Source organism: Lissotriton helveticus (assembly GCF_964261635.1).
Source record: "Lissotriton helveticus chromosome 1_1 unlocalized genomic scaffold, aLisHel1.1 SUPER_1_unloc_6, whole genome shotgun sequence".
NCBI lineage: Eukaryota > Metazoa > Chordata > Amphibia > Caudata > Salamandridae > Lissotriton > Lissotriton helveticus.
The window spans coordinates 579,810-606,237 of NW_027611703.1; the positions used below are offsets into that span (position 1 = coordinate 579,810).

The 26,428-nt window shown below is 45.4% G+C and overlaps 2 protein-coding genes across 6 annotated transcripts in view; one reads left to right on the forward strand and one right to left on the reverse strand.

Moving 5' to 3' along the window:
- Positions 1-26,428, reverse strand: part of LOC144806274 (uncharacterized) — a 192,652-nt gene that overhangs the window by 78,557 nt on the left and 87,667 nt on the right.
- LOC144806292 (uncharacterized) overlaps positions 4,892-26,428 on the forward strand; it is a 70,610-nt gene continuing 49,073 nt past the window's right edge. For 3 of the 5 annotated variants that reach the window (XM_078672684.1, XM_078672686.1, XM_078672687.1), the window contains exon 1: positions 8,469-8,562. The gene's annotated coding sequence lies outside the window, so the exon portion shown is untranslated. Of the gene's footprint in view, positions 6,222-8,468; positions 8,563-26,428 lie in introns of those variants that run through there. The other 2 variants (XM_078672685.1, XM_078672688.1) reach the window with 2 other exon arrangements.

Below are 26,428 nucleotides of genomic sequence, written 5' to 3' on the forward strand. Positions count from 1 at the left end.
TGTTTATAAACGTATGCATACACCTGGTGCTCGTTGTACCAAAGGGAGAACCTATTTGCACGCATTCGTGAAATATATAATACATATAATGCGGTGGTAAACATGTTTGCAAATGGAATTGTACGGCAATTTTCGCGCACTTTGCTGAACGAGGAACTTCGCCGACCTGCGTTACCCTTTGTTAGATGCTCTGCGTTCGAGTTCAGGGTGTACGATGGTGATCTGCAGCACAGGAAACAGGACAGCAACTCACTAGAACGTGCACGTTTTTCTTATAGCTGTTTTCATTTGTACATTATATTATAGTATTATTTTTATTATTACAAGATTTATTTGGTTTATCACAAACCATGGACAGCATTAGCATAAAACGCTTATAGTTATACAGTCAGTTGCATCCTCCGGATATTCAGTTCCTCCGGTCAGTAGGGCTAAGCCCAAAAACGTCTCCCCCACCCCCAACACTTCACGATCTCTTCATCTGTGTACATTATCCAAAACCATTGCATTGCATATACTGTGGGAGCATCTACTCCTTCCTAGCTATGTTTCGAGGGTTTGTTTTACCTTTAAATCACCTACAAGCTAACACCACCACATCCACCACCACCGCATCCACCACCACCGCATCCACCACCACCGCATCCACCACCTCATCCACCACCTCATCCACCAACGCATCCACCACAACCACCACATCCACAACCACCACATCCACCACCACCACAACACCACCACCACCATCACATCCACATCCACCACATCCACCATCACATCCATCACCTTCACATCCACCATGACATCCACCACCACATCCAACACTTCCACCGCATCCACCACCACCACCACATCCACCACCACCACATCCACCACCACATCCACCACCACCACCACATCCATCACCGCATCCACCACCACCTCATCCACCACCACCGCATCCACCACCACCACCACATCCACCACCACCGCATCCACCACCACCGCATCCACCACCACCGCATCCACCACCACCGCATCCACCACCGCATCCACCACACCCACCACCATCACTTCCACCACCACTTCCACCACCACTTTCACCACATCCACAACCACCACATCCACCACCACCACATCCACCTCCACCACATCCACCTCCACCATCACCACCTCCACCATCACCACCTCCACCATCACCACCTCCACCACCTCCACCTCCACCATCACCACCTCCACCATCACCACCTCCACCATCACCACCTCCACCATCACCACCTCCACCATCACCATCACCACCACCACATCCACCACCACCCCCACATCCACCGCCATCACCACCACATCCACCACCACCACCACCACCACCACCACCACATCCACCACCACATCCACCACCACCACCACATCCACCACCACCACCACATCCACCACCACCACATCCACCACCACCATATCCCCCAGATCCACCACCACCACATCTACATGTGTGTGGCTCTGTGTGTGTAGGTGCAAATGCAATGTTCTTGGATTGTCGTCAGAATAAAATACACTGAACATAATCTTCACAAAAGTTATTTACAAACGTTTAAGCTATTGCCATTATAAATTACAATAACTTTTATTTAAGTATTAATTATTTACAAAATTAAAAGCCATTGTTATTTGTAATATCAATACATCTAAGTCACGTAAATACAACACACATTGCATTACAAATGCTATAGGTGTCACATTTGCAAAAGTTAAAACTATTGACATTGTAACTGACAAAGCTATTAATTTTGCTACTTTCAAAACCTACACATAAATAAAAAAAGTGTCATTTACAATACCAATAGCTCAAACTTTCCTAATGCGAGACCTATTGCATTTCCAATGCTTGTTAGGGTTAAGCGAGTACTACTCCAGGTTCATAGAAAACTACGCAGATTTAGTGGAACCATTAAGATCTCTTTTACGCAAGGGTGAGCAGTTTAAGTGGGATGTACAGCATGAAGTATCCTTTACAGAGATTAAAAAATGTATAGTAGAGGCTCCTACATTGAAACCATTTGACTCAAAGGGAACCAATATAATTACTGTAGACGCCAGTTCAGTAGGTATAGGCGCAGTATTTACCCAGAAAATTAACAAACAGATGCATACGGTAGCGTTCATTTCACGCAGACTAACAGAAGCTGAAAAAAATGACAGTACAATTGAACGTGAAGCTCTAGCTTGTGTGTTGGCAGTGGACAAATTGAAGATGTATATATGGGGAAGAGAATTTGAATTAATTTGGTGGTTCCTCCATGTAAGCTAAAGAAAAAGCTTATTGAAATAGCTCACAGTGCTCACTTAGGTGCCACCATGACAAAAAAAAGACTAAAAGAACAATATTGGTGGCCCCAAATGGATTTGGATGTAAATTTATTTGTTGAAAAATGTATTGAATGTATCAGATCTGACAAGCACTGGAAACCCAGAGTCCAAGAGATGTAGTTGGTGTCCATTCCTAATTCTTCATGGTACAAGGTAGCCATTGACATGGCGGGACCTTTCCAAGTTTTGAACCAAGGATCCAGATTTCTCATTGTCATGCGCGACTATTACAGCAAATGGATTTACCATAGGTTTGTTAAAACCATCGACTCGGACACAGTCATAGACTTTTTGGACAATTGTTTTTCTGTGGAAGGAAGCCCACGAATACTCATATCGGATAACGGAAAGCAACTTACGTCCAGTAAAATGACTGCATTTTTGAGCTTCCACGGTATTAGACAAGAGAAAACTCCATTCTACTCACCTAAATCTAACGGTCAGAGATAGAAAGGGTCAATCGATTCATTAAAGACGGTATCCAATTGGCTTTGTCTTCCAACATTCCAGTCGAGCGATTCATACAAGACAGAGTGTTCGCGTATAATACCACCCCGAACAGTGTAACTGGGTTTTCCCCATTCTTTTTGATGAGGGGGAGGAGGTGCGATAACGAGATGGTACCGAAATTAGAAGATTTTGAGTCATGTTTGCCAGAGCCAGTAGCCTTAAGTGATGAACAAATTCAAGTCAAGCAAAAGATTTGTGACAACCAATCCAAAGCCAAAGTATATCATGACAAGGTGCACAAAGCAGTTTACAAGGAGTTTTGCAAAGGAGATTGGGCACTTATCAGAAAACATGAGAACCAGGTCAAAGGAGTGTCCAAGTATTATGACCCTGAAGAGGTGGTAGAAGTCACAGATAGTGCCATTTGTTTGAGATTCCTGGGTTGGCGGAACAAAAGTGATGCTATACATTTAAGCAAAGAACAAGTTGATTTATGGTTCAAAGGGAAAAGAAACAAGGAAGTGTTGGATAACGAATTGTCATGGTGTATGTATACTGATAATGAAGATCTACAAGTGTCTATGCCACACAGAGAATATGCAAGATTCCATGATGTGTACAACAATGTTGAAAGTCATGAAAATGATTTGAGTAGTTCTGGTGACGAGATAGAACGGAGTATAGATGAGGAGATTACCACAGAAGTTATAGATGTCAGTAAGAAAATGTCTGATCAAAATCCAAGTACTTCTGGTACCTTCAATGAGGAGAAAAATGAATGTCTTGGAGGGTGGGAAGGTACTTGTACCAGGTTTGGAAGAATATCCAAATTACCCATTGGCCTCAAAGATTATGAATTAATGTGAATACTGTTTATGCCTTTTGATAAAAGGGAGATGTTGCATGTCTAGTTTATTTTCTCCTTTTCTCTCCCTTCCCATTGGTCATGATAATGACGTAGGCAGGAATGTTCAGTAAATGTTTATAGGAGAGCCACGCCCCTGTTACGGAGTCGGCTTCTTCCTTCACCTTTCGTCAGCTCGCTTAATTTAATAAAATACTTCACTTTCTATTTTACTCGTTTATTGCATTTCTGTGACCTACATCACAACACCTCCTTTCAAAGCCGTGTTTAACCGAGCCCTGCCACAAACTGTTGAAGTCTATCAAGTCTATCAAGGCATCATTCTTTAATGCAAACACTGACAGTCACATGCGCCTGCTCTACGTGAAGGAAGGGCCCTTGGGTCTATGGTCAGCGCGGATCTCACCTCGAGAGTCCGAGTGACCCACAGGGAGCCGCTCTGGTATGAAACATGAATCCTCAGCGTGATGACCCGGAAGCTCTCAACCGACATGAACCCTGTGATCTCAGTCTCACCTTTCTACCGTGGCAGAGTTCAGCAAAGGATCCAAACATCAGCAGAGGAGCCGCTGTAGAAGAGCTCAGCCCGTTTCATGGGGTGACTTCCGGTATCCCGACATAACAATAAACGAAGGACTACGCAATGGAAACGGGCGCCATCTTGGAATGGTGAAGATGTCAAATGCTCGTGGTCTGTACACTCATCAACTTCTGAGTTCTAGCAGCATTATACATCATAAGAGGAGTAGTACTAGACTGCTGTAAAGGTTTTGTTTTTATATATGAGCTGAGCACTTATTGTTGAGTATAAGTCGGGCAGAGCGCCGACGCCCTCGGAGACAAACCGCCACTGACTGTTGGAGCGCGAGGCGCCTCGTGTAGAGTGTCATCAGCGCATGCGCAGTTGTTCATCCACGGGCTCTTTGACCCGAACTCCGTGCAGGATGCAGTATCTGATCTCGGCGCATGCGCAGTTGTTTAATCAACCAGTCCCTCTTTAACCCACACTGTGCTGTGGGAATCAGCGTCTGTCCTCCGCGCATGCGCAGTTGTTAACCCATCGAGCCCTCTTTAACCTGCCTCTTAGTTCAATCCTGGGGCTTTACCGTGTTTGAGGGAAGACCGTGTGGACGGTCCCGGTTGTGTCCCCTTGTAATGTAATGCTCAGCCTACTTATGTGTCTGTTAGAATGTTATGAATTAGAATGTTAATGAGCTTAGAGTGAGTTGATCTAAGGGCTGAGCGAGATACAGACTGCTCCTGGTGGGGTTCCTTACTTATATACTTAAGTTTCTTATTTATGTATATTCAAATTCCTGTGACTCTATCTTTAATAAATTCACATGAAGATAATCAACAACGAATGGACAATTATTCATAACATTACATCTGGCGACGTTTTTAAACGGACCTCCGTGTCAATTACAAGAGACTTTAAAAAGGAAAACGAAACGGAACGGAAAGAAGCTATGATTAAAATAATAAAAGACAAGGATCTTTGAAACAAAGAAAACCTTCCAAGCAGCTCAAGCTTACTGGCACCGAGAACCCCACCAGTGACCTGCCAACGGTCGTCCTCAACATCTAAAGTGCCATTATCAACATATCCTGCTTCCTCAGCTGCTGTTAAAATTGCCTGACTGCCACCCTGACGTATTCTTCACATAAAAGGCATGTGAGTAACCAGCTTTGTTTCTCAAGCACATAACCTGCTCACATTGCGTTTATTCAGCAATTCAGCTTCTACCCACAGTACCTTTATACCAGTGACTCATACTACGAAGCAGATTGCATGCTTGATCTGATAAAGGTAGGAAAACCCATGTGGGACTCTCATTACCAACTGAAAGGAAATCTGTATAGCGGGAAAGGAGATTGTCAAAATCGGCAAATGTAATGTCTATTTGACATGACAGTTTCAGAGAGAACCGCTTCTCAGGTGAACCCACTCTCCTCTCAAAGGCAACTGCCAGAGTGTCCTTTCGTGTGTGCTGACACCTCTTCCGAGGCAACAGATTTTCTTGGAGCACCAGACTTTCATTCCCTATAAGATCCGGTGAGCGCTGACATTTTATTTTTAATTAATATCTTTCTCATGTTTGTCCATACTAAATGACAGTTTAACCGCTATGCAAATTCAAACTACACTTGAGCTTCACAACGAGCGCACGCACTGAGAACTTACAACCTCACCTGTCTCCCGTGCCTAGCTGATCTCGTCATCCTACTCTATGACGTGAGTCAGCCTTTCTATCACCTCTGGAACTTTTTGAAGCACACTAACACCGAGAGCCACCCAGCATCTCTTACGTCGACGTGCGGCCATTTTAGATTTATCACCTCATTTACAGTCTTCATGTTTTCATCTCTATGTCATTTCAACTTCCTCAATACAGCGATAGGCACGCTTTTTTTTTAAAATAAAATTGTCTATCGCATTTCTGCATTTTCATCGCAGCGATAGGCCCGCTATCACCGTGTCTCCAGACTTGTATTCCACAAATTACTGACGTACTTTCTATCCATTGTTTTTCGAAAGGAAAATTAGAGCGCAGATCTTCCACAGGTACTGAATTCAATTTCTCTGGAAACTCATCACGACGATCTGCTGTTTATCAGTACTTTTATTTATCACAACACTGCCACCTAATGGTTATTTTCCATCATTGCACTTCAATGATGAATTTATATGCTTATGCGAAATGGAGTTTGATAATGCAGACGTCGAAAGTTCCGTTAAATGTTACCTCGATTATGCAGATGCTATTACCTTTACCTGCTCTACACTTACATTATATTTACAGTTACTTTATTCATAAGTACTTAATGACTTAAATTTTACGATGATTTCAGAATAAGTATTTTACTGTAAACCTTTCTTGATTTGTAGGCATATATAAAATGAAATGATTTTACAGTCATAGTTAATCTCCCGTGCAAATGCACTTTTAACCACACCAATGCAAATGCATTCGTCTAAGCACTGTTCTTTAAATTTTCGGTGGTTTATTACGTGTGGTCCTTTCGAAATACAAATGCATTCGTCACTGCACTGTTAACTACACCAAGTTTTCTTTAAATTGATGAAATGTATTAGGTGTGGTCATTTAGAAATGCAAATGCATTATCTTTATACTCTTAACCACACCAAGCTTTTAAGCTCCACTGGTACAAGCTTTTTATCTCCTCAAGTTCTTTGAAATACAAAAACATTCGACTATGCACTGTTCTTTAAATTGATTATTTGAAATGCAAATGCATTCGTCAGTCTACTATTAACTACACCAAGCTTTTAAGCTCCACTGGTACAAGCTTTTAAGCTCCTCAAGTTCTTTGAAATACAAATGCATTCGACTATGCACTGTTCTTTAAATTGATAGTATTTATTACATGTAGTTCTTTAGAAATGCAAATGCATTCGTCTGTGTACTATTAACCTCACCAAGCTTTTAAGCTCCACAGGTACAAGCTTTTAAGCTCCTCAGGTTGTTTGAAATACAAATGTATTTGACTGTACACTTTTCTTTAAGTTGATGAAATGTATTAGGTGTGGTCATTTAGAAATGCAAATACATTATCTTTATATTCTTAACCACACCAAGCTTTTAAGCTCCACTGGTACAAGCTTTTAAGCTCCTCAGGTACATTTCATGTATTGCAATTTATGCACATGTTGTACTGTTTTTATGCTACTTATGTGTGATGTGTCCCCACCTATTTAATATGTTTAACATACATTCATACTGTTACACACATTTCTTTGTGTGTTATATTGTTTTTATGGTGTGTTCCCCACATCATGGTGTGTCCCCACATCTACTTATGTGGTGTGTCCTCATCTGAGTGGTGTGTCCCCACCTAATTTTTCATACTGTTTTATGGTGTCACATCTACATATGTGGTGTGTACTCATCTATTTAATGTGTTTAACATTTTGTGTGTATATTGTTTCATGGTGTGTCCCCACTTCTACTTATGTGGTGTTTATACGGTGTCATGTTTTCTTTTCAGATTGTACTCTTGTATTATTTCATGTTAGCCCGGCCAGCTTTCATGATCTTTGTACCTGAGTCGCTTCCTGTTCGTATTGTGGGAGTACTTTAGTTGTTTGTTTTTGGAAAAAGAGAGATGAGTGATTGAGTTGTCTTTAGTGCCTTCAGTCCCTCTTAATTAATTTTCCAGTCTTCTTCATTGTTTCCTCCATTCACTATTTTATCTTTTCATCTCAGTTTCTCCTTTTATCAATAAAAAAAAAATATTCACTACCTTATCTTCTCATTGAGTTGTCTTTAGTGCCTTCAGTCCCTCTTAATTAATTTTCCAGTCTTCTTCATTGTTCCCTCCATTCACTATTTTATCTTCTCATCTCAGTTTCTCCTTTTATCATTATAAAAAGAGAGATAATGTAATGTAATGCTCAGCCTACTTATGTGTCTGTTAGAATGTTATGAATTAGAATGTTAATGAGCTTAGAGTCAGTTGATCTAAGGGCTGAGCGAGATACAGACTGCTCCTGGTGGGGTTCCTTACTTATATACTTAAGTTTCTTATTTATGTATATTTATATTCCTGTGACCCTATCTTTAATAAATTCACATGAAGATAATCAACAACTAAATGGACAATTATTCATAACATTACACCCCTCTCGGTTGGACTCTGCTGTCCCGTCTCTGTTGGCCGTGCTCTCTCTGCGGTGTTGCTCAATACACAGTGACACACTCGTACAGTTTGATGTGCTTCGCTATCCTCAGCGCATGCGCGGCCATCAGCAGTGGAAATCCTGCGCATGCGCAATGCGTGTCCTCCGCATGCGCAGCTGCAGGTCATCGGCGGCTCATGTCCCGCGCGCGGTCTGTGGTCCGTCGTCCCCTCAGGGCCGCTCCTCACAGAGTAACGCACGAGAGGTGAGGGAGACGAGGCCTCGAGGCAGTGGGGGCGGGGCTACGGCTGCGGAAGCGGGGCCAGTGGGTGGAGGCGGGGTCTGTGAGCTTGGATGGGTCTGTGTGAGTGAGGCCTGGGGGCGGGGCTATGGCGGTGGGGGCGGGGCCAGTGGGTGGAGGCGGGGTCTGTGAGCTTGGAGGGGTCTGTGTGAGTGAGGCCTGTGGGCGGGGCTATGGCTGCGGGGGCGGTGTCTGTGGGTGGAGGCGGGGCCTGTGAGTTTGGAGGGGTCTGTGAATCGGGGTCTGTGTGAGTGAGGCCTGTGGGCGGGGCTATGGCTGTGGGGGCGGAGTCTGTGGGTGGAGGCGGGGTCTGTGAGCTTGGAGGGGTCTGTGAATCGGGGTCTGTGTGAGTGAGGCCTGTGGGCGGGGCTATGGCTGTGGGGGCGGAGTCTGTGGGTGGAGGCGGGGTCTGTGAGCTTGGAGGGGTCTGTGAATGAGGGGTCTGTGTGAGTGAGGCCTGTTAGCGGGGCTATGGCTGCGGGGGCGGTGTCTGTGGGTGGAGGCGGGGCCTGTGAGTTTGGGGGGGTCTGCGAATGAGGGGTCTGTGTGAGTGAGGCCTGGGGGCGGGGCTATGGCTGTGGGGGCGGGGTCTGTGGGTGGAGGCGGGGTCTGGGAGCTTGGGGGGGTCTGTGAATGAGGGGTCTGTGTGAGTGAGGCCTGGGGCGGGGCTATGGCTGTGGCGGCGGGGTCTGTGAGCTTGGGGGGTCTGTGAATGAGAGGTCTGTGAGTGAGGCCTGGGGGCGGGGCCTGTGGGTGGAGGCGGGGTCTGTGAGCTTGGGGGGGTCTGTGAATAAGGGGTCTGTGTGAGTGAGGCCTGGGGGCGGGGCTATGTCTGTGGGGGTGGGCCTGTGGGTGGAGGTGGGGTCTGTGAGCTTGGGGGGTCTGTGAATGAGGGGTCTGTGTGAGTGAGGCCTAGGGGTGGGGCTATGGCTGTGGGGGTGGGGCCTGTGGGTGGAGGTGGGGTCTCTGAGCTTGGGCTGGGTCTGTGAATGAGGGGTCTGTGTGAGTGAGGCCTGTGGGCGGGGCTATGGCTGCGGGGTCTGTGGGTGGAGGCGGGGCCTGTGAGTTTTGGGGGGGTCTGTGAATGAGGGGTCTGTGTGAGTGAGGCCTGGGGGCGGGGCTATGTCTGTGGGGGGTGGGCCTGTGAGTTTGGGGGGTCTGTGAATCGGGGTCTGTGTGAGTGAGGCCTGTGGGCGGGGCTATGGCTGCAGGGGCGGGGTCTGTGGGTGGAGGCGGGGCCTGTGAGTTTGGGGGGGGTCTGTGAATGAGGGGTCTGTGTGAGTGGGGGCGGGGCTATGGCTGTGGGGGCGGGGTCTGTGGGTGGAGGCGGGGTCTGTGAGCTTGGGGGGGTCTGTGAATGAGGGGTCTGTGTGAGTGAGGCCTGGGGGCGGGGCTATGGCTGCGGGGGCGGGGCCAGTGGGTGGAGGCGGGGTCTGTGAGCTTGGAGGGGTCTGTGAATCGGGGTCTGTGTGAGTGAGGCCTGTGGGCGGGGCTATGGCTGTGGGGGCGGGGTCTGTGGGTGGAGGCGGGGCCTGTGAGTTTGGGGGGGTCTGCGAATGAGGGGTCTGTGTGAGTGAGGCCTGGGGGCGGGGCTATGGCTGTGGGGGCGGGGTCTGTGGGTGGAGGCGGGGTCTGGGAGCTTGGGGGGGTCTGTGAATGAGGGGTCTGTGTGAGTGAGGCCTGGGGGCGGGGCTATGGCTGTGGGGGCGGGGCCTGTGGGTGGAGGCAGGGTCTGTGAGCTTGGGGGGTCTGTGAATGAGAGGTCTGTGAGTGAGGCCTGGGGGCGGGGCCTGTGGGTGGAGGCGGGGTCTGTGAGCTTTGGGGGGTCTGTGAATAAGGGGTCTGTGTGAGTGAGGCCTGGGGGCGGGGCTATGTCTGTGGGGGTGGGCCTGTGGGTGGAGGTGGGGTCTGTGAGCTTGGGGGGTCTGTGAATGAGGGGTCTGTGTGAGTGAGGCCTAGGGGTGGGGCTATGGCTGTGGGGGCGGGGCCTGTGGGTGGAGGTGGGGTCTCTGAGCTTGGGCTGGGTCTGTGAATGAGGGGTCTGTGTGAGTGAGGCCTGTGGGCGGGGCTATGGCTGCGGGGTCTGTGGGTGGAGGCGGGGCCTGTGAGTTTTGGGGGGGTCTGTGAATGAGGGGTCTGTGTGAGTGAGGCCTGGGGGCGGGGCTATGTCTGTGGGGGGTGGGCCTGTGAGTTTGGGGGGTCTGTGAATCGGGGTCTGTGTGAGTGAGGCCTGTGGGCGGGGCTATGGCTGCGGGGGCGGGGTCTGTGGGTGGAGGCGGGGCCTGTGAGTTTGGGGGGGTCTGTGAATGAGGGGTCTGTGTGAGTGAGGCCTGGGGGCGGGGCTATGGCTGTGGGGGCGGGGTCTGTGGGTGGAGGCGGGGTCTGTGAGCTTGGGGGGGTCTGTGAATGAGGGGTCTGTGTGAGTGAGGCCTGGGGGGGGGGCTATGAGGGCGGGGTCTGTGGGTGGAGGCGGGGTCTGTGAGTTTGGGCTGGGTCTGTGAATGAGGGGTGTGTGTGAATGAGGCCTGGGGGCGGGGTCTGTGAGTTTGGGCGGGGTCTGTGAGTTTGGGCGGGGTTTGTGAATGAGGGGTCTGTGTGAGTGAGGCCTGGGGGGTGGAGGGTCTGTGTCTGTGGGGGCGGGACCTGTGAGTTTGGGCGGGGTCTGTGAATGCTGGGGCGGGGCCCGTGGAGGGGCTGTGGGGGTGGGGCCTGTGAGTTTGGGCGGGGTCTGTGAATGTGGGGGCGGGTCAAAACAGCAAACCCGCCTCGCCTGGGGGGGTTGCATTATACAGGGAGCGGGCGCCAATGTGTCTCTGAGTTCGATTTCTGGCGTGCACCAACGCCAGTGCCTGTGTGGCCAAAGTTAAGGAATCAAAGAAAGGTAAGAAGAAAGGAATAGAGAGAAACCGAAAAAGCAATAAGAAATAGCAAAAAGTAAAAGAAAGATAACTAAATGAGAGAAATAGATAGACGGACGATAGTAAAATGACTGCGGTATATTATATTCAATGGCACTTGTAATACGACGGCCAGGAATAACCCAACCACCGAATTCTAAATCAGGCTCTTAATACTTTGCAATGCTTCTGCTGTTAACTATGCAACATTACTCAGAAGTCATGACAAAGAGACATCTGGTCGTGCAACCAGAGTTTGGAGCTCGCCCCTCTGTACCTCCGCACCGCCACCTCTTTCCGTTTCTTCCGAAAGGACTTTAAAACTCTTCCAAAGACACGGCGACCAATAACTCTAATTGTTTCGTGTTCCTCACTGGAGACTAGTTTGTTCTTACGCTTCAATTGTGGAATGTGTTTATTTGGAACCCTAATCGCTTTAACTTTAGTTTGCAGGGTGTAATTTTTAGCGAATTTATACTCTGTAAATGTGTTACCACAATATCTAATCCTATATACTTTGCTCTATCTTAAAGCGCTCTGACACCTCTGGGTAAAGTATGCGCTATCGAAAAATGCCTAAATAAATCCAATGCCCTGCGACCAGGCTGTTGGAGACTCCTTGTCGTCCGTGGCCGTGGACTCACTGGGTCTGTAGACTAAAGACTTTTTAAATAATTTAATTTTAGTAGCCCGCTACTCATAACTGTTCAATTCCTCAGGCTCCGGCTTTTGGAAGCTTCATACAATAAAAGACAACAATATCTCAAAAGGTAACACTAGGGGAGTCAGATATACTGGTATGTAGAAACCATTACGAGGAAGGATAAAACGGGAGACTCTCCTACATTTTTTTCAAAAGTGCACATGGCATCATATATTTAGAAAAAGGGATGTGCAGTTGTAACAGCACAATAAGGATGAAGGGCAATGGCAGCCCAACTTGGACTTTGTGCACCATTGTGCTTGTGACACATAAACGTGGCAACGCAAGTGACAAGGTGAGAACAGTGAACGGCGCGTAGTGAGAGCAGGTGAAGTAATATATACAAGTGACTGTGTGGTTCAGCACGGTTTGATTCACAAAGGTTGCATAGATATGCCGTCAATCGCGCTGTGTGAGTCGACGACGTTTCAATCCTATGGATTTAGGATCATCTTCGTGACGGGGCTGCTGTATTTGAGGTAGTGCTCTCTATGGGGGTCCGGAGGAGTCGAGGTAGTTGAACTACTGTTCGTCAGCGGGTAGTGGATCCTGCGACAACAGATCTTGCCGAGTGTATTTGATTGGGGGCTCTGGAGGGGCAGAGGAGGCAGGTAGGGAGCCACGGCAGCGAGGAATGCTGACCCGAGAAATGGCGACCGGAAGGTTGGGTGTCGAGTAGCCAAGAATGAAACCTCGCATTAGGGATTGGCGCGTTAATCAGCTGATAACCGCCACGGTTGTGTTTGGAGGCTTCAGGCATGATTCTGAATGCCGCTGTAGTCGGCGAATCTCAAGTTGCACATTCTTACCTTTCTTTTGGGCCACTGCAACCACATACTGCTGACCGCATCTATAAATGATGTTTTTGACACAAGTGTGTCCACATGAGCATCTTTTAATTTGGCTGATCTGGGACATGACCTGGGGCTTGCTGCAAATATTCTTTTTAAAGCCAAGCTCTTGTATTTACAATCAGCAGAAGCTTGTGCAGTGAGGGCTGGTGCTGTTCCTGACCTCCCAATCAGTTTGTTGAAGTGCACTTTTTGTGGATACAGATCACGCCTACTCTCTTATCGTGCTTCAGTGCACAGGCCCGACGTGGCTGCCTGCACAGTTTTATCCCCCACACAAGCGTCTACTTGCACACCCTGCAGCCCTTTACAATCACTTCTTCTCAAGCACCAAAAGACAGAGATGTTCACCGTCTCTTTCGCTAACTCTTGTTTTAAATGGAACAATTCTGTCCTCTGCTTGGTGCTTCTGAATAGATACAATGCTAACAATACAAGATCAAAATTAGATTTTGATCATACGTAATCTATGTATAGCATTTTAAGTGACATGTTTTTGTTTTGGACAAATATATAACTTTTAATCGTAAGTCACTTGTAATATAACAGCTGTAGTTAAAACTGTCTTGAGTAAAGCCACAGCAATTACAGCCTATTTCATTGAAACCATTTTTATTACAAAAGTTGATCACTAGGACAAATACGTGTCTTCTGATGTGTGAGATTGTGGTAATAAATACCTCTCTGCAGGCTTTAATGCAGTTTAATAGCAATTCCCCTGTATTATATCCTTAGCCTCTTTAATATATGCTTTTCATAATAAATACATCTGACCATATGTTTTTGCATATCTTTTCTTAATAAATTGATCAGGCATATTGCCTACAGTAAAATTGATTGAAATTATTTTAGGGAGCCTTTTAAAAAAATGACATCTGTGTGCCTCAGCTTCTCACTCTCCTGAGGTTTGCCCAGTGCTGCGGCAGGCTGGGCAGCACTCCGAGTTAGTAGACTGTAGTTACTTTAAGTAGCTAAGATAATTTATGAGCAGGCAGCTGAGATTATCCACTTTGGGGCCTCTCACATCCTGTTTGGTACAGTCAGGTCCCACACAGGGCTCGACAAATCCTAAAAATGTTAAAAAGCCTTGCAGGTCTAGTGACTCAAATAATCTACTCAACCTAATTATAGTGCTCTTGACCCCTAAATTGGTTTCAAATTATGTGATCCCGGGCAAGTATTTTAATTTCCGCAATATAACACTAAAGGCTTTTTTTCAAGAATAAACCTTAGCTTGTACTTTAGTCAAGGGTACACAGATTTGAACTTAGAATTGTCTATGAATTCCCAACCAGGTTGTATCCCCCCTGAAGTTTTGGCCTGAAGATGCTGTGATAAAGCAGATTGAGAATGTAGACATAAGGAAAGCCAATTACAATAATCTTACACAGATTGAAAGAAAAGCCCTGGGAAGATCTTGAGAAGAAGCCTCTACTAGTCATAAAACACGCGGATAAAGGAGGCGCCATTGTGATTCAGTCAGCAGATAACCACAGAGAGGCATACCTTACCCTATTAGGAGACACTGAAATGACAAAGTGTTGGAAACTAATCCAACTGAAACACTTCAGAAAGAGATACATGTTTTGGTGGAAGAGGCCAAGAATGAAAGATGGATCACTGGAAAGGAAGCTGAATTTTTTATTACAATGAAAGCTAAGTTACCCTATTTTTATATTTCTAAAACAGACATAAACAGAGCCTCCACATGGGCGCACTATCATCTCTGACATAGGTTCTGTTCTCGAGCCCCTTTCCAAATTTGTGGATTGGTTTTCATGGCCGCTTGTCTCAGAAATGAGGTGGTACGTTAAAGACACAAAAAAAACCTGTTGAATATCATCTCAGATCAAGAGTTTGATGTAACTTTCAAACTTATGATATGCCTTGATGTGGAAGCATTATACACAAGCATTCACCGAGAAGAAAGCCTATGAGTCATTGAAGACATCCTAAATGAAAGGTTGTGGCCTTTGAAGCACCAGTCAAGTGGACTATACAACTAGCGTGCATCGCCCTAACAAGGTACTTCTTTAATTTAAAGATACCATCTACTCACAATTACATGGAACTTCCATGGGAAGCACTTTCACGCCTAGCATAGCCTGTCTCTATGTACATCGATTCGAACAACAAGACAAATGGAATAATAACCTCCTTTACATAGGAGCTACGTCTGTGGTACAAATACAAAGATGATGTCTTCATTATCTGGCATGGCATCTTGGAAAATGCAACCCGCTTCTTAGATTAGCTTAACAGCCGAAACAAATTTGTTTGGGTTTGCTCAAGTGGCAGCAGAGCTAGCTGTTCCATTGATATAAAATTGCGCCGTAGGGTGGCTTTTGAGGAAGGACTGATGAGTAATGGAGGTTGCGGTTAATAATCGCGCTCCTCACTTAGAAGGGATATCCTCCCCTGTAGGGGATGGCCTGTGTGACCTGGGCATGATAGCCCCTTCGTGCTATACCTGCCCCCGATGTGACTTATTGTGGCTTGAGCTGTTACAGTGGCGTTGGCATCGTAGTTGTTTTGAGGCTTTCTACCGGGATGAGGTGCTTCGGGGACTATATTATCTAATCAAAAACAAGGAACCTGGTCTCGATTTTACGTGGCTGCTTTTTAGGTCTCGTAGACCTATTACGGTGAACCCAAAAACTTTAACCAAAGCGGATTTCAACGAGTGCATGAGTTCTCGTGACCGCGCTTTTATCTGAGCCGCCTGCCTCCGAGAGCTTCAAATAAAGCCATCTGTTGCTTCCCCAGCGCACTCGGCCTCACTTCTCCTCCCCCTAATTAACACACACTTCTTTCACGGCGGCCGTGCTTCAAAGGGCTCCGCTCCGCCCCCTGCTGCATTCACTTTCCCTCCACGTTCCCTCTTCTTCCTTCCTCTCCCGTCTCCCTCGTGACACCTCTTTGCCCACTTCTTATTTTTATTAAGGACTTGTTCTTTTCTTTCGCAAGAATCAGGATATCTCCTTTTGCTACAAACAGCCATGAATTCGCTGAGATATCATTTATGAGGCAACCACGATGCATCAGACAATACCCATGTGACTCTCGGCCAGAAAAAGCAACTCGGTAAAGACGACAATCATACCAAAAAAAAAGTATTCATGTTATCGACCTTAAGCGGATGAAAGGCTGTACCAGCCACACATAGATAGGAAACTATGACATGCGAATGTCACAGAGAATGATGAGCCATTTTAGAGCTTGTGATTACAACCCAAGTAGCCTTTGTTCGCTAGCTGCTCTGAATTGCCAGTCACCCCAGCATCAGACAATACCCATGTGACTCTCGGCCAGAAAAAGCAACTCGGTAAAGACGACAATCATACCAAAAAAAAAAATGTCTTTCAGCCCCCAAAGCATATTTTAAAGAAATGTGCGCGCCAGCAGCAGGAGGCACCAGCAATCTGGCTATTGTATAATGCTTACACAACAAAACGGGGGATTTTATTGAAATTGTTCTTCCTTCTGAAAGGCTCTGGCAACAAGATAGTATAAACGTGTCTGTCTCCACCTCAGGATGCAATGTTCAAGGTTAAAAGGCCTGTTGTGCGCTGACCTCATCCCGTTCCCACTCCGGCTCCCCAGGGGTGATTCATGTGGCCTTCTTTTATGAAACATTATAGCGCTGCTGTCTCGGTGGCTTTCAGGTTCCGTCTCCCGCGCGGACAGCCCCGCCCCTCCCCCCTCACCAAGGGCACAATGAACCGGAAGGGCAAGCTCGCAAAGAGAGGAAAGACAACTGCCTTGCAAACGGGCTAGCAATGCAGCCCTTGTTAGTTTTATATTTATTTTTATTTTTTTAATATATTTTATGGTGTTTTACAGCAAATCTTGGCTCCTCTGCTGGGGGCGGCGTTCCATCTCCAGCCCTCACCCTCACACCCCTCACCCTCACACCCCTCACCCTCACACCCCCTCACCCTCACCCACCCTCACACCCCCTCACCCTCACACCCCCTCACCCTCACACCCCCTCACCCTCACTCACTCTCACCCCCTCATCCTCACACACCCTCACTCACCCTCACCCACCCTCACACCCTCACCCACCCTCACACCCCCTCCCCCTCACTCACCCTCACCCCAACATCCTCACACACCCTCACCCCCCTCACAACCCTCTCACCCTCACCCTCACACCCCCTCACCCCCTCACCCTCACACACCCATACCTTCACACCCTCACCCTCAGTCACCCTCACACCCCCTCACCCCTCTCACCCTCATTCACCCTCACACCCCCTCACTCACCCTCACCCACCCTCACACCCCCTCACCCTCACACCCCCTCACCATCACACCCCCTCACCCTCACCCCCTCATCCTCACACACCCTCACTCACCCTCACACCCTCACCCACCCTCACACCCCCTCACCCCCACTCACCCTCACCCCCCTCACAACCCTCTCACCCTCACCCACCCTCACACCCCCTCACCCTCACACCCCCTCACCCTCACACCCCCTCACCCTCACACACCCATACCTTCACACCCTCAGTCACCCTCACACCCTCACCCGCACACCCCCTCACCCCTCTCACCCTCACACCCCCTCACACCCCCTCACTCACCCTCACTCACCCTCACACACCTTCACACCCCCTCACCCTCACACCCACTCACCCTCACACCCCCTCACCCTCACACCCCCTCACCCTCACACCCCTCACCCTCACACCCACCCTCACTCACCCTCACGACCCTCTCACCCTCACACACCCTCACCCTCATACCCCCTCACCCTCACACCCCCTCACTCACCCTCACACCCCTCACTCACCCTCACACTCCCTCACACACCCACTCACCCTCACACACCCTCACCCTCACACCCCCTCACCCTCACACCCCTCGCCCTCACACCCCTCACCCTCGCACCCCCTCACCCTCAAACCCTCACTCACCCTCACGACCCTCTCACCCTCACACCCCCTAACCCTCACACACCCTCACTCACCCTCACACACCCTCACACACCCTCACCAGCATAGCATAACAAAACCTAGCATAGCATAGCAAAACACAGCATAGCATAACAAAAAAAGCATAGGATAGCAAAACCAAACCTAGCATAACAAAACAAGAAATAGCATAGCAAAACACAACAAAGCATAGCATAGCATAACAAAACATAGCATAACAAAACATAACAAAGCATAGCAAAACAAAACATAGCATAACAATACACAGCAAAACATATCATAAGATAAAACAGCATAACAAAACAAAGCATTGCATAACAAAACATAGCAAAACACAAAGCATAGTATAACAAAACACAGCATACATAACAAAACATAGCATAACAAAGCATATCAAAACATACCATAACTTAGCATAACAAAACACAACATAGCATAGCATAACAAAACAAAGCTTAGCATAGCATAACAAAACATAGCATAGTATAGCATACCAAACCATAGCATAACAAAACATAGCATAGCAAAACAAAGCATAGCATAATAAAACACAACAAAATATTGCATAGCATAACAAAACATAGCATAGCATAACAAAGCATAGCATAGCAAAACACAACAAAACAGCATAGCTTAACAAAACACAACAAAACATAGCATGGTTTAACAAAACATAACAAAACATATAATAGCATAGCAAAACACAGCATAGCATACCAAACACAGTATAACATAGCATAGCATAACAAAACATAGCATAGCAAAACAAAGCATAGCATAATAAAAAATAACAAAGCATAGCATAACAAAACAGCATAACAAAGCATAACAGAGCAAAACATAGCATAACAAAACATAGCATAGCATAACAAAGCATAGCCTAGCAAAACACAACATAGCATAGCATAACAAAACACAACAAAACATAGCATAGCATAACAAAACAAAGCATAGGATAGCAAAACTAAACATAGCATACCAAACACAGCAAAACATAGCATAGCATAACAAAACATAGCATAGCAAAACAAAGCATAGCATAATAAAAAATAACATAGCACAACAAAACATAGCATAACAAAACATAACATAACAAAACATAGCATAACAAAGCATAGCAGAGCAAAACATAACAAAACATAGCATAGCATAGCCTAGCAAAACACAACAAAGCATAGCAAAACACAACAAAACATAGCATAGCATAACAAAACAAAGCATAGGATAGCAAAACTAAACATAGCATAGCATAACAAAAGAAAGCATAGGATAGAAAAACAAAACATAGCATAGCATAACAAAACATAGCATAACAAAACACAACAAAACAGCATAGCTTAACAAAACAAAACATAGCATGGCTGAACAAAACATAATAGCATAGCAAAACACAGCATAGCATACCAACACAACAAAACATAGCATAGCATAGCAAAACATAGCATAGCAAAACAAAGCATAGCATAATAAAACACAACAAAACATAGCATAGCATAACAAAGCATAGCAGAGCAAAACATAGCATAACAAAGCATAGCAGAGCAAAACATAGCATAGCATAACAAAGCAGAGCATAGCATAGCATAACAAAACATAGTATAGCATAGCATAACAAAACATAGCATAGCATAACAAAACAGCATAGCATAGCATAACAAAACAAAACATAGGATAGCAAAATGAAACATAGCATAGCATACAGCATCACTCAGCACCACCACAGCATCACTCAGTGGCACCACAACATCACTGATCTCCACCACAGCATCAATCTGTGCAACCATTCAACAACAACTGGTTCAAATATGTTATCTCAATGTTTCAAGCTTTATTACAAATGTAACAAAAAGATGTTAATATTTGACATATGTTCTTGGATTTTCGTCACAATAAAATACACTGAACATAATCTTCACAAATGTTATTTACAAAAGTTTAAGCTTTTGCCATTATAAATTACAATAACTTTTATTTAAGTATTAATTATTAAAAATGGACGACTGTCCCACGAATTCCACATCAACAGGGGAACACGCCAGGGGTGCCCACTGTCCCCCCTTCTATTCACATTGACGATAGAAATACTAGCTATCCGGATCCGACAGAACCAGGGTATTAGGGGGTTCACCTGGGGGGACTCGGAAGCCACACAGGAAAAAATCTCGCTATACGCGGACGACGTCCTGCTGTTTGTGACGGAGCCGGATGCCACGATCCCGGCCCTGTTCAAAGAGCTGGATGACTTCGGAGCCAGAGCGGGTCATACCATTAATTGGCATAAATCGATTCTCTATGACCCACAGGGCCGAGAGCGAGGGGAGTGCCTGCCGGAACTCCTCATTCACACAACCGAGGGATTTCAGTATCTGGGGGTGTTTATTACGCTAGACGAGACACTTTCCCTTCATAATAACGTGACCCGCATCATGGCAAGTGCGAAATTAGAGATGGACCGGTGGAGGCACCTCCCGCTCACCCTATTAGGGCGCGCAGCGCTATATAAAATGGTTCTGCTTCCAAAATTCCTCTATGCGCTGCAGAACGAATATTACCCGCTCCCTCCTGTGACCCTGCCTAAAATCCACGCGGAACTACGAGCGTTCTTATGGTTGGGGAAGCACCCAAGAATAGCCTTGGCCACACTGCAACGCCACCAGTACAGTGGAGGGATCTCCCTCCCCAACCTGGAGGCGTATTATTGGGCGGAACACCTTGCCCCAATAAATGAATGGCTGCATGCAGCTATTGATCACCCCACTTATGCACTAGAACGTTCAAAATGGTCTCACACGAACATTCTCTACTATTTATACGGAGGTCCGAGGGGGAAGCACCTTCTGCCTGCTACCAGAATCACGTTGACTGCATGGATTAAGGCAACCAAACGCATGGGATGGGACAAACGACCCACTCGACAGACGCCACTATGGCATTGTAGGTGGTTGGGTGAACTTAACAAACTGACAGGCTTTCGGCAGTGGGATGACATCGGCATTTCGAACATAGGGGACGTGATTGCCAGGGGTGAACTGAAAACATTCCAAGCCTTACAGGGAGACTTTGGCCTACATAACACTCAGTACTACAAATACACACGGCTAAGGCACGCTTGGAGGGCGCAGAACATCGTGTTGGCAGACATCCCAGAGTACGCCCCTTTAGAGGGTAGGTTATTGCAAGAGCAAATAGGAAGGGGAGCGGTGTCCCTCACGTACAGAACGCTAACCAACAACACACTGGGAACCCTACAGGACCTGAGAAACAAATGGGAGGCAGACACGGGGGAGATGGAGGACCTGGACTGGGAGATGGTCCTTATGCACCCGCGTGAGGTGGCGATTAAGTCCAGACTCCGTCTCATACAGTTGAAGGTGTTGCATAGAGCTTACTACGACAGGGTGCGACTATACCGAATGGGGAAGGCCCTGGACACTGCATGCCTTAGATGCCACCAGCCGGAGGGGAACTTCTACCACATACTTTGGGGCTGTGCAATCATACAGGAATACTGGGAGGACATATTCGGGGAATTGGATGAAGTCCTGGGTACTACTTTACCACGTGACCCAAAACTAGCTCTGTTGGGGTTGACGACCGAAGTCGACTTGGCCCGCCCTCTGACCATATTCCTGGTGCTGGCACTGGTAGTGGCCAAGAGAGACATTGCTCGACGCTGGGGAGTGGCCGAACCGCCAGACTTGGAGGAATGGAGGAGAGGGCTTGACCTCTATATGGCGGCCGAGAGAGTGACATATAAAGCCAGGGGTTGCCCCAAAAAGTTCCGAAGGGTGTGGTCAAAGTGGAGGCAATACCACGGACTAGAGTGAACACACAGGGGGTCTGAAGGTGGACTTTGTTATACTTGATGTTTGATATTCCCCCAAAGGTGGAGACGGAGCTTGGGCCTGTTAAATGTATTACTGTGGGACCCTGTTTTTTCTCCGATGGATGTAACTTTCACAGCATATGATAGACAAATCTTGGGGTGGGGGGTGCAGGCATGGTAGGAGCTGTTTTTTGGGGGGATGTTTTTTTCTTACTTATTGACATTCGTCACTAGCTTTGGTTGAAACTGCACTGTCGTTTTTGATATATCAATAATCCTAATAGCAAAAGAAAAGTTGCGATACTGACGGATACTGGCTGAATGTTGACGCCAGCCCGTGTCCCTCTATATTCTCAAATGATTCGCCCAGAGCAACAATAAAAATTTGTTTAAAAAAAAAAAAGTATTAATTATTAAAAAAAAAAAAAAACCATTGTTATTTGTAATATCAATACATGTAAGTCACGTACATACAACACATATTGCATTACAAATGCTATAGGTGTCACATTTGCGAAAGTTATAACTATTGGCATGGTAAATGACAAAGCTATTAATTTAGCTATTTTCAAAAACAAAACCTAAATAAAAAAATTGTCATTTACAATACCAATAGCTCAAACTTTCCTATTACGAGACCTATTGCATTGCAAATGCTTGTTATTTTGGCAGACTCAGTACCTGAACAAGTTAATTCTTAGGTACTTATATTTGTCATCATCATCTATTTACATCATATATTTTTACACATTTGTGATTTTCAAAAATGTCCAAATTTAAAACACTACAAGACATTCAAATCAATAAACACTTAAAAAAAATATAAAAACACCAAAATGTGAGAAAAATAATTGCAAACAATTGAGTCCATTCACAAAAACATGTACAACATTACATAGCGACAGTACACCAGTTCATTTTCTGAAATAAGTCCTATCACATCTACTTATTTAATGTCTCAGTATGGGACTATAGGAGGCAGCTAGGAGGGAAGGGTGAAAGGGGATATCGAAGGTACATTAACAAGCACGGAATCGAAACCATTGTGCGCCCGCAGCACAGAGGAGCGGGGGCAAGGGAGGCTGGCAGCAAAGCGAACGTGTGCTAATTATAAACAGATGTTTATAATTTAAACCAGATGCCGCTGCTGCGCGTAACAGCCACCAATAGGCCATGAGCGGAGCAATGCCCCCACCTGGGGCCAATTGCGTGCTGTCTTTTTTTTAAAAACAACAACAATAAAAGGGGTATGCCCAAATCACCCCCCATACCTGGGCATATAACATCAAAGATGTATAGCAAAGAAAAATAGTACGGAAGGACCAATCAATCATTTATTTTTGTTCATGGTACCATCAATTACCCTGACGTTTTTTAGTATTTTGAAAATCTACATATACATGATTCTAACAAATACATGTGTCATATGACGGGCTGAGTACAAAACATCAATTACTCATACATTAAACATAATATATACAGGACATGATCAAATACTGAAAATCACATATACATAACAATTACGTATATAACACAATACATATACACAATATATACTACATATACAATACCTAATTATATCCAAAATGAATGTACACTCCTTACTCTGAGCAATACACTCTGAGGAGGTCCCCTGCACGCCTGAGGTATAACACCGCTTGTCTCATTACTCTATAGGCGCCCTTACTCTAAGGCAAAATTCTAATTAATGCGACTCCTCATATGTTTGTCGACGCGTTTCAGCCAATCATTTCTTTCGGCTTCATCAGGACAAGGGTATAACCATATCTACAATTATAATGAAAAAAGCATAACTATACATTCTATTCTACCCGAAAAAATCTCCCTATCCCATCAGTGCCCATGCAGTGCTCAGAAAGTCAAGAGACCACGTGAGATCAGAAAGAGCCAAAAAAGGGGAGTGGATCAAGATGGTGCCACACGTGAAGCAAAACTCTACACTCATCCACTCAAATATCCACCCAAGCCTGGGTGTATGGTGCAATTACCACCAAGTCGGTGTTAAACCCAATGACACACGGGGGCATAGAAAAGGTACTTAAACCAAAGGGCAGCCAAAGAAGTACCTGGAGTGAAGACTTCACTCTCGAGTTCACAGACAAATTTATACTTCGGGGGTACAGAGATACCCACATCGGCCGAATCCTAAAACAACTCTAATCCTAAAGTGATAATGAAAAAGGGGAGGCAGGAGTCATTCATCACAAAGCTTCATCCTGTATCTGATTCTACCTCGAGTGTGGTACAACACATGTAAAAATGTGATTAAGTATCAAGGACCCCCTGAAGGAACGAATGAACCAGTCCTAGGTCAGGGAAAAATGAGTGAAATGAAACAACCTAGGCACTATGGTGTAACAAAATTGTAAACCAAAGGAGTAACAGAGAGGTTGGACTGCACAGGAATCAGTTTCTAACATTTATTGATAATCATATTAAAAAACAGACTAAACTTAGGACAAGTTTATCTGGATTAAAACTTCAAAAAAATACATCACAATACATAAATTTTAAAACAAAAAATGAATCAATTATCAATATATACAATGTCAATAAAGCAAGAAAAAGTTACAAATATAAAAAGTGGCATAAATATTGTTTCTCGACGCGCGTTTCGGCGACCAGCGCCTTCTTCTGGAGTAGCCACAGTATGTTCTAAAAATTAAAAAAATGAATTTATTATTTAAAACCTAAATTGGAAAAATATACATAAGTAAATACATTGAATTATAACATAAAAATAACCTGAACCTGTAACAACCTCGTAACCTCTTGTGTTAGACAATTATACATCAGCGATATAAACCCTTAAACGGGTTTTCCATTTCCTTGTACATTTCAGAACTGGGGAGGAAACCCAGTTCATGGAGAAAGTTCATAGAGACAAAGGTCAAACTTGGACATGAGGCCCTTAAAAACACAGTTCATGAAAATAGGGATACATGATAATAATTTTAATCTCATTATATCATTGTGCACTTAAACCATTCCAATTTTGATCAGTTGAAGACATTTATCCAAGTGACTGTCTAGTAAGTGATTAATACACAATGATACAATGAGATTAAAATTATTATCATGTATTAAAACCTAGGAACTGGTTCTGAAATCTTCCGCCCCTCCAACAATTGAAATAGACCTTAAGGACATCCTGTCCTAATCTTATCCCTGTTTTCATGAACTGTGTTTTTAAGGGCCTCATGTCCAAGTTTGACCTTTGTCTCTATGAACTTTCTCCATGGACTGGATTTACTTATGTATATTTTTTCCAATTTAGGTTTTAGATAATAAATTCATTTTTTTTATTTTTAGAACATACTGTGGCTACTCCAGAAGAAGGCGCTGGTCGCCGAAACGCGCGTCGAGAAACAATATTTATGCCACTTTTTATATTTGTAACTTTTTCTTGCTTTATTGACATTGTATATATTGATAATTGATTCATTTTTTGTTTTAAAATTTATGTATTGTGATGTATTTTTTTGAAGTTTTAATCCAGATAAACTTGTCCTAAGTTTAGTCTGTTTTTTAATATGATTATCAATAAATGTTAGAAACTGATTCCTGTGCAGTCCAACCTCTCTGTTACTCCTTTGGTTTACAATTTTGTTACACCATAGTGCCTAGGTTGTTTCATTTCACACAACACATGTAAAACACATACCAGTCAGGCATACCTGCGAAATCACGCTATTAATACTGGTCAGAGCAGCCACCAACGTTCTCTCGTTCTGTCGGCAAGCTGAGGGTCGCATAACTAATTCCTACAGCTCGCTTCCTACAGTACAAAATATCCAGAAATTATCTCCTCATTTCTCTCCACCAAATGCTCTTACTGTATAGTTCAGATAACTATTTTATAATAGTCCACAACATTTACCTGTATATCGGGGCCCCGTCAGCAAAAGGTCCTAAATCTTCCATCACGCTCACAGAATTGAAAACGCCCAAGACGCCACAACACCGGGTTGGGCACAGTTAATTGTTTTAGTTTTAGTTTCAGGAGGACGTTTGACAAAAGGTGCTTTAACAGGATTTAGACCTGGAGACATAATGAAAACTGCATTACATAGAGCCCAAGGAGTGCTAAACTTCAAGGATGCTTATGATTCACACAAATTCGGAGAGTAGTGACGGGGATCCCCAGGCACAGGCCTCCCGACCATCCGGTCTCCCGTTGAGGGTACTATCCTGGAATGTAAATGAGCTTGGGGATAAAATCAAGCGAGCCTGGTCTTGCATTACCTTAGGCCAGCAGTTCCCAAACTGTGCACCGCGGCACCCTGGTGTGCCGTAATGAGGTGCCAGGGGCGCCGCGCACACAATGTGGGATATTGCAACAGCGTGTTTGCTGGCCACCGTGCTCTGCCGTGCCTCGTTGGACCCTCTGCACAAGGAAGTAGGTAAGTGAAGTCTGCCTAATGCCAAGAATTAGCTGCAGCATGTTAGCGAGTAATGGGCAGGGAATGAGTGGGTACGTGTAATAGGAGATGGAAACGCAGTGCTGGGGGAGGTCATGTAACAGGATGGTCGAGCGTTATGTTGGTCAGGCAACTGCTGCTAAAATCTGCGTGCAGTGTGAAAGCATA